Raw genomic sequence first — 14217 nt, 5'->3', positions numbered from 1 at the left:
GAGTGTACTCCCAAGAGCGTACAACCATAGAGTGTACTCCCAGAGCGGAACTGCTAGAAGACTCTGCATCCTACCTTCATGCTTTGGAAGCTGCAGAAAAAGCCATGTGGCGGGCAGCAGCGGCAGCGGAGAGGCCTTGGCTCTGCAGGGAGAGTTAGACAAGGGCATTGTGAGCCTGGGAGTCACGCGAGCGGGGAATGGAAAAGCCGCTCACACAACCTCCCCTCTCCAGCCATGCAGAGCCCCATTCACTGACCTAGGAGCATTCCGAAGGCGCTGAGCCGCGGGAACCGGAGGACGGCAAACAGGTGCTCCCGCAGCTTGGTGATACCCCTAGGTCACTGAATGGCATTGTGTCTGGCTGGAAAGGGGGGTTGCCGGGTAGCTACTCATGAGCATGGTCACTTCATGGCTGCTGTGTTGCTGCTGCGACAGCGCAACACAGCCATTCAACTCTGAGGCTGTGCCCAGTTCTTCGGTAGCCCGGCAGCAAGAGAGCAGCCTCCCAGTAACCCAAAACAATAAGCCCTCCCCTGATAATAAGGCCCAAGCTATATTTTGTTAATCAAAAGGAAGTAAGACCTTGTCTTATTTTCGGGGAAACGCAGTAGCAACTCATTATTCTCACAGCATATATACCAAAAAAAACCCCACAAACACACCTTAAAAGCCTGGTTTGAACCAAACAAATGGTAGCAACTTTGATAATATTAACCAAATGTGCAACTGGGCAGGACCTAAATGTGATAAAATCTGAGAACCCCTATCTTACATGTGTGCCAATTAAACTCATTAATGCACATTAAATATGCAATCACACATTTTGAAATAATTAAAGTAGCTCCATTTTCTACAAACAGTAAGATAATCACATTGCTATAGGAAGTATTACTATGCATGTATGTGTGTGTGTGTATATATATATATATATATAAATCTATATATATATATATATATATATATATATATATATATATATATAGTGTGTGTGTGTATATATGTGTATATATGTGTATATATGTGTGTGTATATGTGTGTGTATATGTATGTATATATACTGCTCAAAAAAATAAAGGGAACACTTAAACAACACAATGTAACTCCAAGTCAATCACACTTCTGTGAAATCAAACTGTCCACTTAGGTAGCAAAACTGATTGACAATCAATTTCACATACTGTTGTGCAAATGGAATAGACAACAGGTGGAAAGCATAGGCAGTTAGCAAGACATCCCCAATAAAGGAGTGGTTCTGCAGGTGGTGACCACAGACCACTTCTCAGTTCCTATGCTTTCTGGCTGATGGTTTGGTCACTTTTGAATGCTGGCGGTGCTTTCACTCTATTGGTAGCATGAGACGGAGTCTACAACCCACACGTGGCTCAGGTAGTGCAGCTCATCCAGGATGGCACAGCAATGCGAGCTGTGGCAAGAAGGTTTGCTGTGTCTGTCAGCATAGTGTCCAGAGCATGGAGGCGCTACCAGAAGACAGGCCAGTACATCAGGGGACGTGGAGGAGGCCGTAGGAGGGCAACAACCCAGCATCAGGACCGCTACCTCCGCCTTTGTGCAAGGAGGGACAGGTGCTCGCCAGAGGTAGCCTGACTGCCATTAGGCACCGAGATGAGATCCTCAGACCCCTTGTGGGACCATATACTGGTGCGGTTGGCCCTGGGTTCCTCCTAATGCAAGACAATGTTAGACCTCATGTGGCTGGAGTGTGTCAGCAATTCCTGCAAGAAGGCGGCATTGATGCTATGGACTGGCCCGCCCGTTCCCCAGACCTGAATCCAATTGAGCACATCTGGGACATCATGTCTTGCTCCATCCACCAACGCCACGTTGTGTGGAGGTCGGAGCTGGGTGCAGCAGTTGGTGATGCCGCCGTGGTTTGGCTTCTGGATGGTAGTTGCATTTGGTCTATGGGATGGGTTTGGGTTTGAGTCTGGTGAGGGTGATTGGTGGTTGCGTCCTGTGTTATTCTTGGTCCGTTGTCGGTTCTCATAGCTGGGCTTTGAGACTAAGGCTAGTTTCCAGATGTCTGGTAGGCGGGAGGTATCGTCACGTTTATTCATGTTGTGGGGGTGTTTCTCTATTTCTATGGCTTCCATAATTATTCTCTTGTTGAAGTGTTCAGTTTTGAAGGTTAATTTGGTTCTTTCAAAATCAATTTCATGTCCTGTAGCTTTAAGGTGCTGGAAGAGGGAGGAAGTTTTTTCTTCTTTTTTGACTGCATTCTTGTGTTCTGCGATGCGTGCATTTATTCTCCTATTAGTTTGTCCAATGTATGTGGCTGGGCAGATTTTGCATGATATTTCATAGACTCCTTGGTTTTCTATCTGGATCTTGTCTTTGGGGTTTCTTAAGATGTCTATTTTTGGTCAGTGCTGAAGGGTGGCACGCGTTAACAGCATAGGACACTTAAGTTGGATTCATTGTTTCAGTTTTCTATAGAAAAACTTTAAATTTGTAAAAAAAATGTAGGTAAAGTGATAGAGGAACAGTGTTTTATATGTCCCAATTTTATGGAACAGAACAAATTAGTTTATTTGTATTAATAGGAATATTGACTTCAATATATTTATGAACTACATAAAATATTAAGATGTACTGTCCTAAAAAACATGTTGTTAGGAATATAATCTAATGGTTGGGTTGGCAATATATAAATCATGTAACAAGGCTATACCTGTTTCTTTAAATCATGCTGTAAAATGTGATTGGCTGCGGCTTTCCTCAATCAGCCATAAGAGGGAGCCAGAATGACTGTTAGCTCTCTGTTTGTTAGATGCTGGGCTGATCTGAGTGTTTTGGAAGCTGGCTGTTAGAAAGTGCTGTGAGCTATTGTAAGTTTTGCAACTGCTAGCAAACTTTGTGTACCGGACTGTTTGTATGATTATGGATTATGTTATTTGGATTAACTGAAAGACATTGATGACTGACTGTCTTATCCGTGTATGACTTGGACTGTTTGATGGATTCTGATACCTTTATTTTCACGAAAGTAAAAGCCTAGTTAAACTGCAGTGTCTCTATATGCTGGTTTGTGTGTTCCACAACACAACTCTCACAACGCTTCTCTGAACACACTCACTCTCCCAACGGGGACCTTATCTAACATATGTTAATTATTAAATACAACAAAACAATCTCACTATTGCCTGTAAAAACTAATGGAAGGGTGGGCAACCTATGAGATGCATGCCACCCCAAGAAACTTTTTATGGACCTCATAGGCCACGGGTGTCAAACTTGCGCCATCATGTGATAGATCGTGACTTTTTCCCCTTCGCGAAGTTGGAGTGGGTGTGACCTGTGTGTGACGCATCCTGCCCACAGGTTGCCAGTTTGACACCCCTGTCATAGGCCATCAAAGTTATGCTTCTTAAATTCAACAGCAATCTGGTAAGTAACAACATATTTTTTCAAAATTGGGGAGAAAGTCTTTATGAACCTGTAAGGTAAAGAAATTGAGCTGAAATCTTAATGTTGCAATCAATTACTTTATTATGTTACTCCATCTCATGTGATCTCAAGATGCCATTATTTTAAGAACAGCTTTTGATCTAAAATTTAGCCTGCTCTTGTCCTAAATTCTCTTGTTCAGATTACACTGCCTATCTTCTAGCTTTTTAAAATATAAAATGTCCTCTTAGTTATTCAAAATAGTACTTCCACCAGCTTAGGAATGTTTTGATATAAATACATAAAACCCTCATATTTCTGCTTGTGCTTTAGTAACACCCACTGATACTAAATCATAGTCAACAAGTTATTATTCCTCTAGGTTTGCAGAAGAAATGTGTCGACCATGATTTAATTTCTTTCAGTGGATGTTACTAAAGAATAAGCAGAAATAAGCTACTATTCACTTAAACAATACTTATATAGGAAAACATTTAGTCAGAGTTTGAATTACAGAATCAAAGGAGTTCGAAGAGACCTCAGAGGTCTCCCTAGGCTAACTGACTCTAAAAGAAAAACTAAATTTTGCCTACATGCAACCAAATTTAGCAAACTAATGTGCAACATGCTATCGCTTTAATCTTGTGGCATCATTCTGTTCATCTCATTTATAGGAGTGGTTCTACTGGATTAAGACTTCATTGACTAAATATTTTCCACTAGAGATCATTGAAATGCTGGCAGACTCTTTCAAGTCAGCAAGAATCCTCACAGAACATTATTTCAGAGCATTCATTCACTAACCAATTTTATTGCCCATTTGGGAAGAAAAAACTAGGGCAGAAGAGGGCATAATTAGCTTCACTTGTAATGGATTCACTATAGTTATAATATGGGCTGATAGGAAGCCTATGGGGTAGTCTAATTGATTTCAGGATATTGTTCTTTGCAGATAAAAAAGTGTATGTGTTGCAGGTTGGAGTAACTGGTAAGGGGATACTACAAGCCCATATGGAAGTAATCAAGCGCAAGAGTAGCAGCTGGGGCCAATAACAGTCACCTGCAGTTGAGAGACATGGAGGTTTAGGATTGGTTTTTAATGCTAATTTCCCCTCCAAAACAATGCACTAGAAAGAGCAGAAAAACAGACGAGACGGGATGAATAGAGACCTACCAGAACAATGGTTGCACCTGGTGTTAGGAGCAGAGGAACAGAGCTGGCACGCGTTAACAGCATAGGACACATCTGTTACCCTCCACAAGTTGCCCATCCCCCTTTCCTTCCCCACCAGTCGTACACAAGATCTTTAAAATTCACAGCTTCTGCTGTTCAGCAACAAGTTCTTTCAAAGCTCCTTTATCCTGCTACAGCTCCCTAGAAGGAGTTGAAGCTGTCACAATCAGTCTCATAGAACAGGAAAAAACCCTAGTAGTGAAACCATGAAGGTCAAGTAATAAAAGGGCCTGAAAGTCTGCAAATGAAGACATCCTACTGGCTTTTAGGACAGATTAGCCTTTTAGTATTGTGCAGGTTCTAGTTTGCAGAAGTAACCATGGTTTGTTCAGCTGCCCTCCTGAGAATGATTTACAGGTGAAACTTGAAAAATTAGAATATCATGCAAAAGTTCATTTATTTCAGTAATGCAACTTAAAAGGTGAAACTAATATATGAGATAAGACTCATTACATGCACAGCAAGATAGTTCAAGCTGTGATTTGTCATAATTGTGATGATTATGGCGTACAGCTCATGAAAACCCCAAATCCACTATCTCAGAAAATTAGAATATTACATGCAATCAATAAAACAAGGATTGTACATAGAACAATATCGGACCTCTGAAAAGCATAAGCATGCATATGTACTCAGTACTTGGTTTGGGCCCCTTTTGCAGCAATTGCTGCCTCAATGCGGCGTGGATGGAAGCTATCAGCCTGTGGCACTGCTGAGGTGTTATGGCACACCAGGATGCTTCAATAGCAGCCTTCAGCTCTTCTGCATTGTTCGGTCTCATGTCTCTCATCTTTCTCTTGACAATGCCCCATAGATTGTCTATGGGGTTCAGATCAGGAAAATTTGCTGGGCAATCAAGCACATTGAACCAGGTTTTGGTGCTTCTAGCAGTGTGGGCAGCTGGAAAATTAAGTCAGCATCCCCATAAATCTCGTCTGCAGAAGGAAGCATGAAGTGCTCCAAAATTTCCTGGTAGATGGCTGCATTGACCCTGGTCTTAATGAAGCACAGTGGTCCAAAGTCCTGTTGCTCCTTGGTCCAAAGTCCTCTTTTCTGATGAGAGCAACTTTTGCCAAAAGCACCAAAAACTGGTTCGATGACCGTGGGTTACTGTGCTTGATTGGTCTCTCCATTCTTCCTCCATACTCTGGGTCCTTGGTTTCCAAATGAGATGCAAAAGTTGCTCTCAAACTTTTGAATTATATTCTAATTTTTTGAGTTTCAACTGTATTTTCTATAGCAAGAGTGATCCACTTCCTGAGATAACTTATGACCTGGTTCTTCTGGAACATTTTGGAAACTTAACAGTTGAAGTGAAAGTGGTGCCAAATATGAAGTTGTACCATGGCTTTATTTCTTCTGTTATTACACATACTGTATAAAATAAAGTACAGCATCTAGGTTTGTTTTGAGTGAAGTAGTTTCACAAATCTTATATTTCCTTTTGTCCAATATTTGTTTGTCTCTTATTTAGGATTTTAAATGTAGCTTAGAGCAGAGGGTTTGGAATTCTGATACCAAAATACCTAAGGCAGGCCTATCAAACTGTCAACCTGCAGACTGGATGTGTGTCATGTTCAGGCCACGCCCACCCCAGCTCTGCAAAGGCAAAAAACATCACTGATGTTATATATTTGGATTTGGATTTATTGGACATTTATAGGCCGCCCTTTTCCCTGAGGGGACTCAGGGCGGCTTACAATCACAAAGGAAAGGGAGTGTAGGACAGTACAAAAAGAAATGTGAACAAAAGTAAATTAAACAATAAAACTCAACATTCACTCAACATTCGGGAGGGGCAAAAATAGACTTATCCCCAGGCCTGACGGGCTAGCCAGTTCTTGAGGGCTGTGCGGAAGGCCTGGACGGTGGTGAGGGTACGAATCTCCACGGGGAGATTGTTCCATAGTGTCGGAGCCGCAACAGAGAAGGCTCTCCTCCGGGTAGTCGCCAGTCGGCACTGACTGGCGGATGGAATACGGAGGAGGCCAACTCTATGCGATCTGATGGGACGAAGGGAGGTAATTGGCAGAAGGCGGTCTCTCAAATAGCCAGATCCACTACCATGGAGCGCTTCATAGGTGGTGAGTAGGACCTTGAAGTGCACCCGGAGATCGACAGGTAGCAGTGCAGCTCGCGGAGGATCGGTGTTATGTGGGCGAACCGTGGTGCGCCCATGATCACTCGCGCGGCCGCATTCTGGACTAGCTATCCATATATATCAGCTGTCCTGATATATCATGTGACGTAATTGAGTTTGACACCCATGATCTAAGGTATACAGCCAGTAATATATCATAACAAGTAACGGAATCCCCCAAAATAAATTCTTAATTTGGTTGCTTTTGTAAAAATTTTATTAGCACTGTGAGAAAAAAATTGACAAGTAGCAGCATTAATATTCTAAGCACTAGTGTATCACAGAACTGGAAGTTTTCCAAATCTATGGATGTATGGTTTCAAAATTTCTCACTCTGACGGCTATGACAATAATATCAAAACAGAATTCAACCTATTACTCCATGTTTATCCTCTCATTTCCCCAAATGATCCAGAATATTCTGCAAACTAATGCATGAAATGCCTTGAATTTAAAATAGATTCACACTAATGAAAATGTCTAAAAAGGAACAGGTTGGTTAAATATGATTATGATCAGAAAATCTTTAGCTTTTAAGGTACTATCTTTGCAAGATATAATTACATTAATATGATGAATATTTTTGAGTCACTACAGATTCTGAAAGCATTCAGGTCTATTCTAAATTTATATAGGTAGCTCTTAATTTATTATCAATTTGGAGCAGAACTTTCATCACTAAGCAATGTGGTCGTTAACCACCTTGACTCTGATTTTATGGCTTTTTTTTTTACCACTGTTGTTAAGCAAATTTGGGTTCCCCCATTGACTTTGCTTGTCGGAAGTCAACTTGGAATGTTGCAATTACATGCCAGTTGTCAAGCACCTGAATCACAATCACTTGGCCATGGGGATGCTGCAAGTCACAACTGTGAGAGCTGTAGATCTATCATTTTTTCAGTGCTGTTGTAAATTCAAACAGTCGCTAAATGAATAGTTGTAAGTTGTAAATAGAGGGACAGGGTGGCTCAGTGGCTAAGATGTTGAGTTTGTCAATCAGAAAGGTTGGCAGTTCAACGGTTCGAATCCCTAGCAGTGAGTAACGCAGTGAGCTCCCATTACTTGTCCCACCTTCTGCCAACCTAGCAGTTCAAAAGCATGTAAGAATGCAAGTAGAAAAATAGGAACCACCTTTGGTGGGAAGGTAACAATGTTCGGTGTGCCTTCGGTGTTTAGTCATGTCAGCCACATGACCACGGAGAAGTCTTCAGATAGCACTGGCTCTTCGGCTTTGAAACGGAGATGAGCACCATCCCCTAGAGTCGGGAACAACTAGCACATATGTGAAGGAAAACTTTACCTTTACCTTTTAAATGATCAGAATATACCATAATGTTGGGATTTTATAGGATCTTTTCTGGTGGTCAACAAAACGTTCAATATAAGTCACAATCTTTATGACATTCAACTATGCACAAAGAATACAACTCATTAGAAAAGGTCCAGATTAAATTCTACAAATTTTATAAGTAAACCTAGGGTCTCTCAAGAGCGGTGATAGACATGGAAGTGTAATAAAGATAAACTGAGGTGAATCATCATTTAGATGGTTCACTTTTAAATTCTGGTTGAAATCATTACTACTTTTAGTGGAGTTACTACCCATAATTCCACAGGATAGTTTTCAATGTTTTTGGAAAAGGACCTTGAAGTTTATAGTTTATGGGGTTTGCCCTAGAATTGATGATTCTTATAGAGATACCACACATCTGAGATGGTTAGACAAGGCTGGGAAATAACTTTTTTTTAAAGGGTAATGATATCTAGCACACTTTTTGAATTTAATTAAAAAGCATAGTTCAGCACATTATTTTTCAGCTTCATAAACCCTAACAGATGAAGACTTTCTCTATGGCTATCTCATAAGCTTTCATTATGGCCAACCTGAATAGCCTTGTTTGTTTCTACTGAAGGCCATATTCAAAGTCACTGTGCCTGTGTAGTGCAGATGAAAGAAAACAAGTTCACTTGAAAAGTACTCCTGAAGGTTGGAAATTATAGGACTAATAGTAATTGGTTTTATATTCTACAATTAAGGTCACCCCCCCCACACACACACACACACAAAAATCAGCAATACCTACTATGTAAGAATACATAGTATTCTGGTGAAATCAACATGACTTGCTGCAAAACTAACTTTTGATTTTGTGGCTTATGGCTTTTATTTTATATTTACTATATCTTTTTCTTCAAATGTACTTACATATGTAAAATCCTTTAATAAAAACTATTTTTTTAAAAATAAGCTTTTCAGAGATTAATTACTGCTCCAGATAGGCTACTATGCTATTCATGACCCTAAACTGGTAAAGAATACTCTAACACCAACCTATTTCCTGAAGTTGAAGAAAACTACAAACTGCATCCCTGAGTCTTAAAATTGTAATTTTTTCTGCTGGTATCATTAGAAGACAACCAACAAGAATCAATTAAACTGCTTAAATGTCACTATGCCCTATGAATAAGGTGCAAGAGAAAGCAAAAACAAATGTTCTCATCCTGACATTTGAGTAACCGAATTGTTTTTAATCAGGTTTAAGAAGTAATAGCTAAAAATCTGGTTATTCTCCAGAATAACCCTGGATTTTTTATAAACTATTTTTCATCCTACCTGTTTAGATACCTTTGCAGAGATATTTGTTCCCATTAACTCAATAGCGCATAGCACTTTTAGCAGAATTGCTAACTGAAGTCTTGTGTTGCGATTTGTCTTTTACTATTTTGTAGTGTATCTTGTACTATACCACAAAACCAGATTGGTTCTCTAATAATCCTACTCCTTTCTATTTACACAGAATACAGTAATAATATTCTATATTTATTTAATAAACATAGGTTGGAATATTTATGAAGGTATCATTATACATTGGTTATTTCCTTTTATTATATACATTTGTTCTCTATATGTGTGTGGGGAGGTGGGGTGTTCCCAGATTTTCACAGCCCATCAACTCTGGAAACATTGAAGCTGGTGAAAAAAGAACAAACATGCATGCCTATGCATGTTTTGCTTTAACTTTAGTCAGGGATCACTGCTGGCTGAATATCATAGTATCCCTATTAAGTAACAACCTCCTCTCCCTACATCCAGTCTATCACTCTCTTCAAGACAAGCTCTATCATTTATCATATCAATTCATACTCACATTCTCCTCTCAAATTCAGCTGAATTTGTTGGGTTTTTGGTGCTCCTTGGAAATCAAACATTTATTTTCTTGTGTTAGGTACAAGAATATTCAAAAGCTTTACATTCTTTCTCAACATTATACAGTTAATCTTGTGATATTAAATTAGTGATAGTTCCCCTTTTCGGGTATTTTTCCCTTCTGTCCTCATCTATATTTACTTCTTGTTCTCTGTCTCCTGTCTCATTTATTTTCTGTGGTATCTCAGACTTTGAAATCCTATTAAAAACATATAATGGACATTATATATGGTTGCTCCCAAGTCTGTCCTTCTTGTATGTTTGTTTTTATCTTTGATGCTTACTTTGTTTCAATTTTTAAAAAAGCTTTAATTGTATTTTAATCATAATATTATATAGAACTGAAACTGAATAGATTCTATGAATTCAGAATAGTATAGTATAGTATACTACAGTACAGTAGAGTACAGAATAGAATAGACAACAGAAAATAGAATAGAATAGAATAGAATAGAATTCTTTATTGGCCAAGTGTGTTTGAATACACAAGGAATTTGTCTTTGATGCATATGCTCACAGTGTACATAAAGAAAAAAAAGAAGGGGTATACACTAGAATATGATGAATTATGGCACAATAACTTACAATTTAAAGGGGAAATGACTGCTTTAACTGGACCGCTTAGAAGAAATAATAAAGCCTAGCAGTTGCACTTGTTTTGCAAAACTGAAAAGACATCCTTCCCCCAAAGGATAAGCAAAGGATAAGAGAATATGCACATAGTTGGAGTCATCTCTGAATAACTATAACTAAGGTGAAAGTAATTGTTATCCAATCCTAATGTTTTTGGTTCAGGAAACACAGAGAAAAATGAAACAGAATAAACTTGTCTTGGGTGTTTCTGTGTATGAGTATATATTTACACACACACACACACACACACACTCACTCACTCACTCACTCACTCACTCACACAAACACAGGTGTACCATAGATATCATGGGCAACTCTTATCAGTTTCCTTTTAAATCCAATATGCACAAAGACAGTAACATAACCATAACAAGCTGTAAAGTGAAAACGCTTAAGTTAAAATTATTTTTAATAAAAACCAACTCATTAGGTTTCAAAGTTATTACAGCATATGAGCCATGACTGACTGCCTGACTAAATATATATGTGTATGTGCACACACACACACACACACACATCACTTCTTATTGTGAAATACACACACATACACACGAGGGAGATGGGTGGTTAAGAAATATGAAATATTAATAAATAAATATATCACAAAATGATCAAATAGTATTGAAGAAAATTAGAGTTTGGAAAGCTTGCATTCCTCTCTAAGCTGCAAAAAAAATAAAAATGGACCTTTAGTGCTGTTAGCTATTTTTGGAACCACAAACATTCCATGTAAGCATTCAGCTCTTCTAATGAAGTTTTGAATGAACATACTAAGCAGCGTTGCACTCGAACTGAGGGGGATTAAAAAGAAAAGAGGATGCAGGATTTTAAAGTATATCATCTGTTAACATTTTCCTTTTTTGCCTACACAGGCACACAGTCACATCACAGCAAGAAAATTAGGCTTCTAATTTAAGCATGTACACAAACTATACCTAGCAATCCTGACATCTACAACCTTTAGATAAATATCCAGAGCAGTTTGCTTACCGTATATACTCAAATGCTAAAACAAACCAGGCCTCTGTTGGAAAAGGCTTTTTAAAAATATGAATAAAAATGGTCCCTCTTTTGTGGCTCTTAATCTTCAAGCTCAGTCTGCAACTAGCCTTCCTTCTCTTTTCATTAGCTGGACATGTGTCAGCTTCCTCACATCTGCGATTTTTCACTGGCTAGAGCTGCCTGTCCGATTACAGAGAAACACAGATGGATCCCAGATGGAGAAGTCCTGCCAAACAGACCAGCTCTTACCTTGCCAGCATCTCTAGATATGTCTATCTATGTATAGATGTATACATGCATACGAACACAAATGCACACAAATACACACACACCCCTTCTAACTAGCTGTCTTTTGCTTCCCCACTGCTTGCTCTCTCTGTTATCAGGGATCTTTGCCAACTGATGTCACTAAATCCACACCTACCAGCAGCTTTCATTTAATCTGACATTAATGTGTTAAAGACACGTAATTTGTTTTTGGCCAACGGTACAAATGATATTGTGCTAGAACTATTCAGCATCCCAAGTGAGCAAGACCTTCAAAGAGCAGGACAGCACCTTGTGGACAATGGACTGCCCCTTTTCAAAAGCCTTGTGTTTTTTGTTTGCTTTGGAGCCTTTTTTGGAGGGGGGAGGGCATATTCTGAGAGTTTTGTAAATAAAAAGTAACTTTCATCAAACCTCTTAAGCAAAAAACCACAGAACCTTGGCAAACTAACAAAACATGAGATGTGTTTCATATAAACCCTCATAGGTCTCACCCGACTTTGCAAATATAAATATATACCATATTTTTCAGAGTACAAGAAGCACCTATTTTCCTCAAAAAAGAGGCTGAAAATCTGGGTGCATCTTATACACCGAATACAGAATTTTTTTGCCCCCTGAAACCCCGCCCCTTCACCAAAATGGCTGTGCATACCCTTATGGAGGCTTTCAGAGAGCTCCTGGGAGCTGGGGAGGGCAGAATTGAGCGAAAAACGGGGCGTTTTTGCCCCCCCCAGCAGCACTCTATAAGCCCGCATAAGGTTATGCATGCACATTTTTTGACCAAAAAACGGGCCTGTTTTTTCTAAAAATGGGCCATTTTTTGCTTGTCCCCCCCCCCCCCGAACATTCTGCAACCTCCCCCCCAAGGCTATTCATGCCTTTTTTTTTTTTTTTTGAAAAAAATGGGTCTGTTTTCGTGAAAAACAGGCTGTTTTGGGGAGGTTTGCAGAGTGCAAAAACTTTTTTTTCCCTTTCCGAAAGCTGTTTAACTGATTGATGAGAATTACATTGATCAAGTGCTGTGCCAGCAGAAACACCTACCTACCTACTCACTCTTTCTCTCCCTACCTACCTACTGTATTTCTCTCTCTCTCTCCCTCCCTTTATCTACTTACCTAACTACTCTCTCTCTCTCCCTACCTACCTACTGTATTTCTCTCTCTCTCCCTTTATCTACTTCCCTACCTAACTCTCTCTCTCTCTCTTCCTACCTACCTACTGTATTTCTCTCCTTCTCTCCCTCTCTATCCCTCTATCTACCTACCTACTTTTTAAAAAAAATTGCCTCTTCAAAACCTTGGTGCATCTTATACTCCGAAAAATACGGTATCTTGTCTGTGTCTATAAATACTTTAATGGACAAATATATTATATTCATTAGTTTTGTTTTTACTCCAGACTCCCCTTCGTTCTGGAGTTCAAGAAGGATGTACAGAGTGCTTTCAACTATCCTGTGAGTAAGGTACAGTGAGCCTTCAAGACAAAGAAAGCCTTGAATCTGGGGCTGCCTGCCTTGTGCCAATCTAACTGCCAATCTGTTAAGGTTGCAGTGTTTAACAAAGTAATGCCCAAGTGATACAAAAGACAACAGAAACAGTCATCAAATAATTCCAGAGCCAATCCATCAGAGTGGTATAAATCACTCCAGCTAGAAGCCATGAATCGGCATAGCAAAATAACTAAAAGAGAAACTGCTTTTGTAATATATTTCCATTTTATATGGAATCCAAATTCTAAGAGTTTTAAAGCTTTCTTTCTTCATTTGAATTATCAACTGTGTAAGTTAAAACCTGTTGCCATAATTTATACTGAAATCACTTCCATGTTTGATTCCCATAAACCCCTACCCTTAAAGGGTGTTCAGAAACTTCCAAGTCTTTAGTAAAATCATAATATACTCTTACAGCCTCCACTTACCCTGTTTCGCTGAAAATAAGCCCTCCCCCGAAAATAAGCTCTCCCCAAAAATATTGCAACACAGCAGCAGCCATGAGGTGACCACACTCGCCGCCTCCTACAGCTCAAAAAATAATAAGGCCAAGTGCTTATTTCGGGGATCAAATGAAAATAAGATCCTGTCTTATTTTCGGGAAACCACAGTACATGTTGGCATCTCAAGACACTCGTGACTGAAGATGCTGTTCTATGTGCTCAATTGATCAATAATATCTGATCCAATTATTTCCATCAAATAATCTTTTAAGAGCAGTGTCCCTATGTAATGACCCCCACACTATAAAACAGAGATGGGCAACTTTTAGATGGCGGAAACCACACTTACTGAGAAAGAGGAGAACCTGAGAGTTATAGGTCCCAAAGGTGCTT

General features: G+C 39.4%; 1 protein-coding gene across 2 annotated transcripts in view; it reads right to left on the bottom strand.

Annotated features, from left to right (window-relative positions):
* CBFA2T2 (CBFA2/RUNX1 partner transcriptional co-repressor 2) overlaps positions 1–14217 on the bottom strand; it is an 82061-nt gene that overhangs the window by 43681 nt on the left and 24163 nt on the right. The gene's annotated exons all lie outside the window — the stretch shown is intronic.

The sequence above is a fragment of the Thamnophis elegans genome, chromosome 5 (genome assembly GCF_009769535.1).
Source record: "Thamnophis elegans isolate rThaEle1 chromosome 5, rThaEle1.pri, whole genome shotgun sequence".
NCBI classification, from domain to species: domain Eukaryota; kingdom Metazoa; phylum Chordata; class Lepidosauria; order Squamata; family Colubridae; genus Thamnophis; species Thamnophis elegans.
This window is presented reverse-complemented; position numbering and strand designations above follow the sequence as displayed.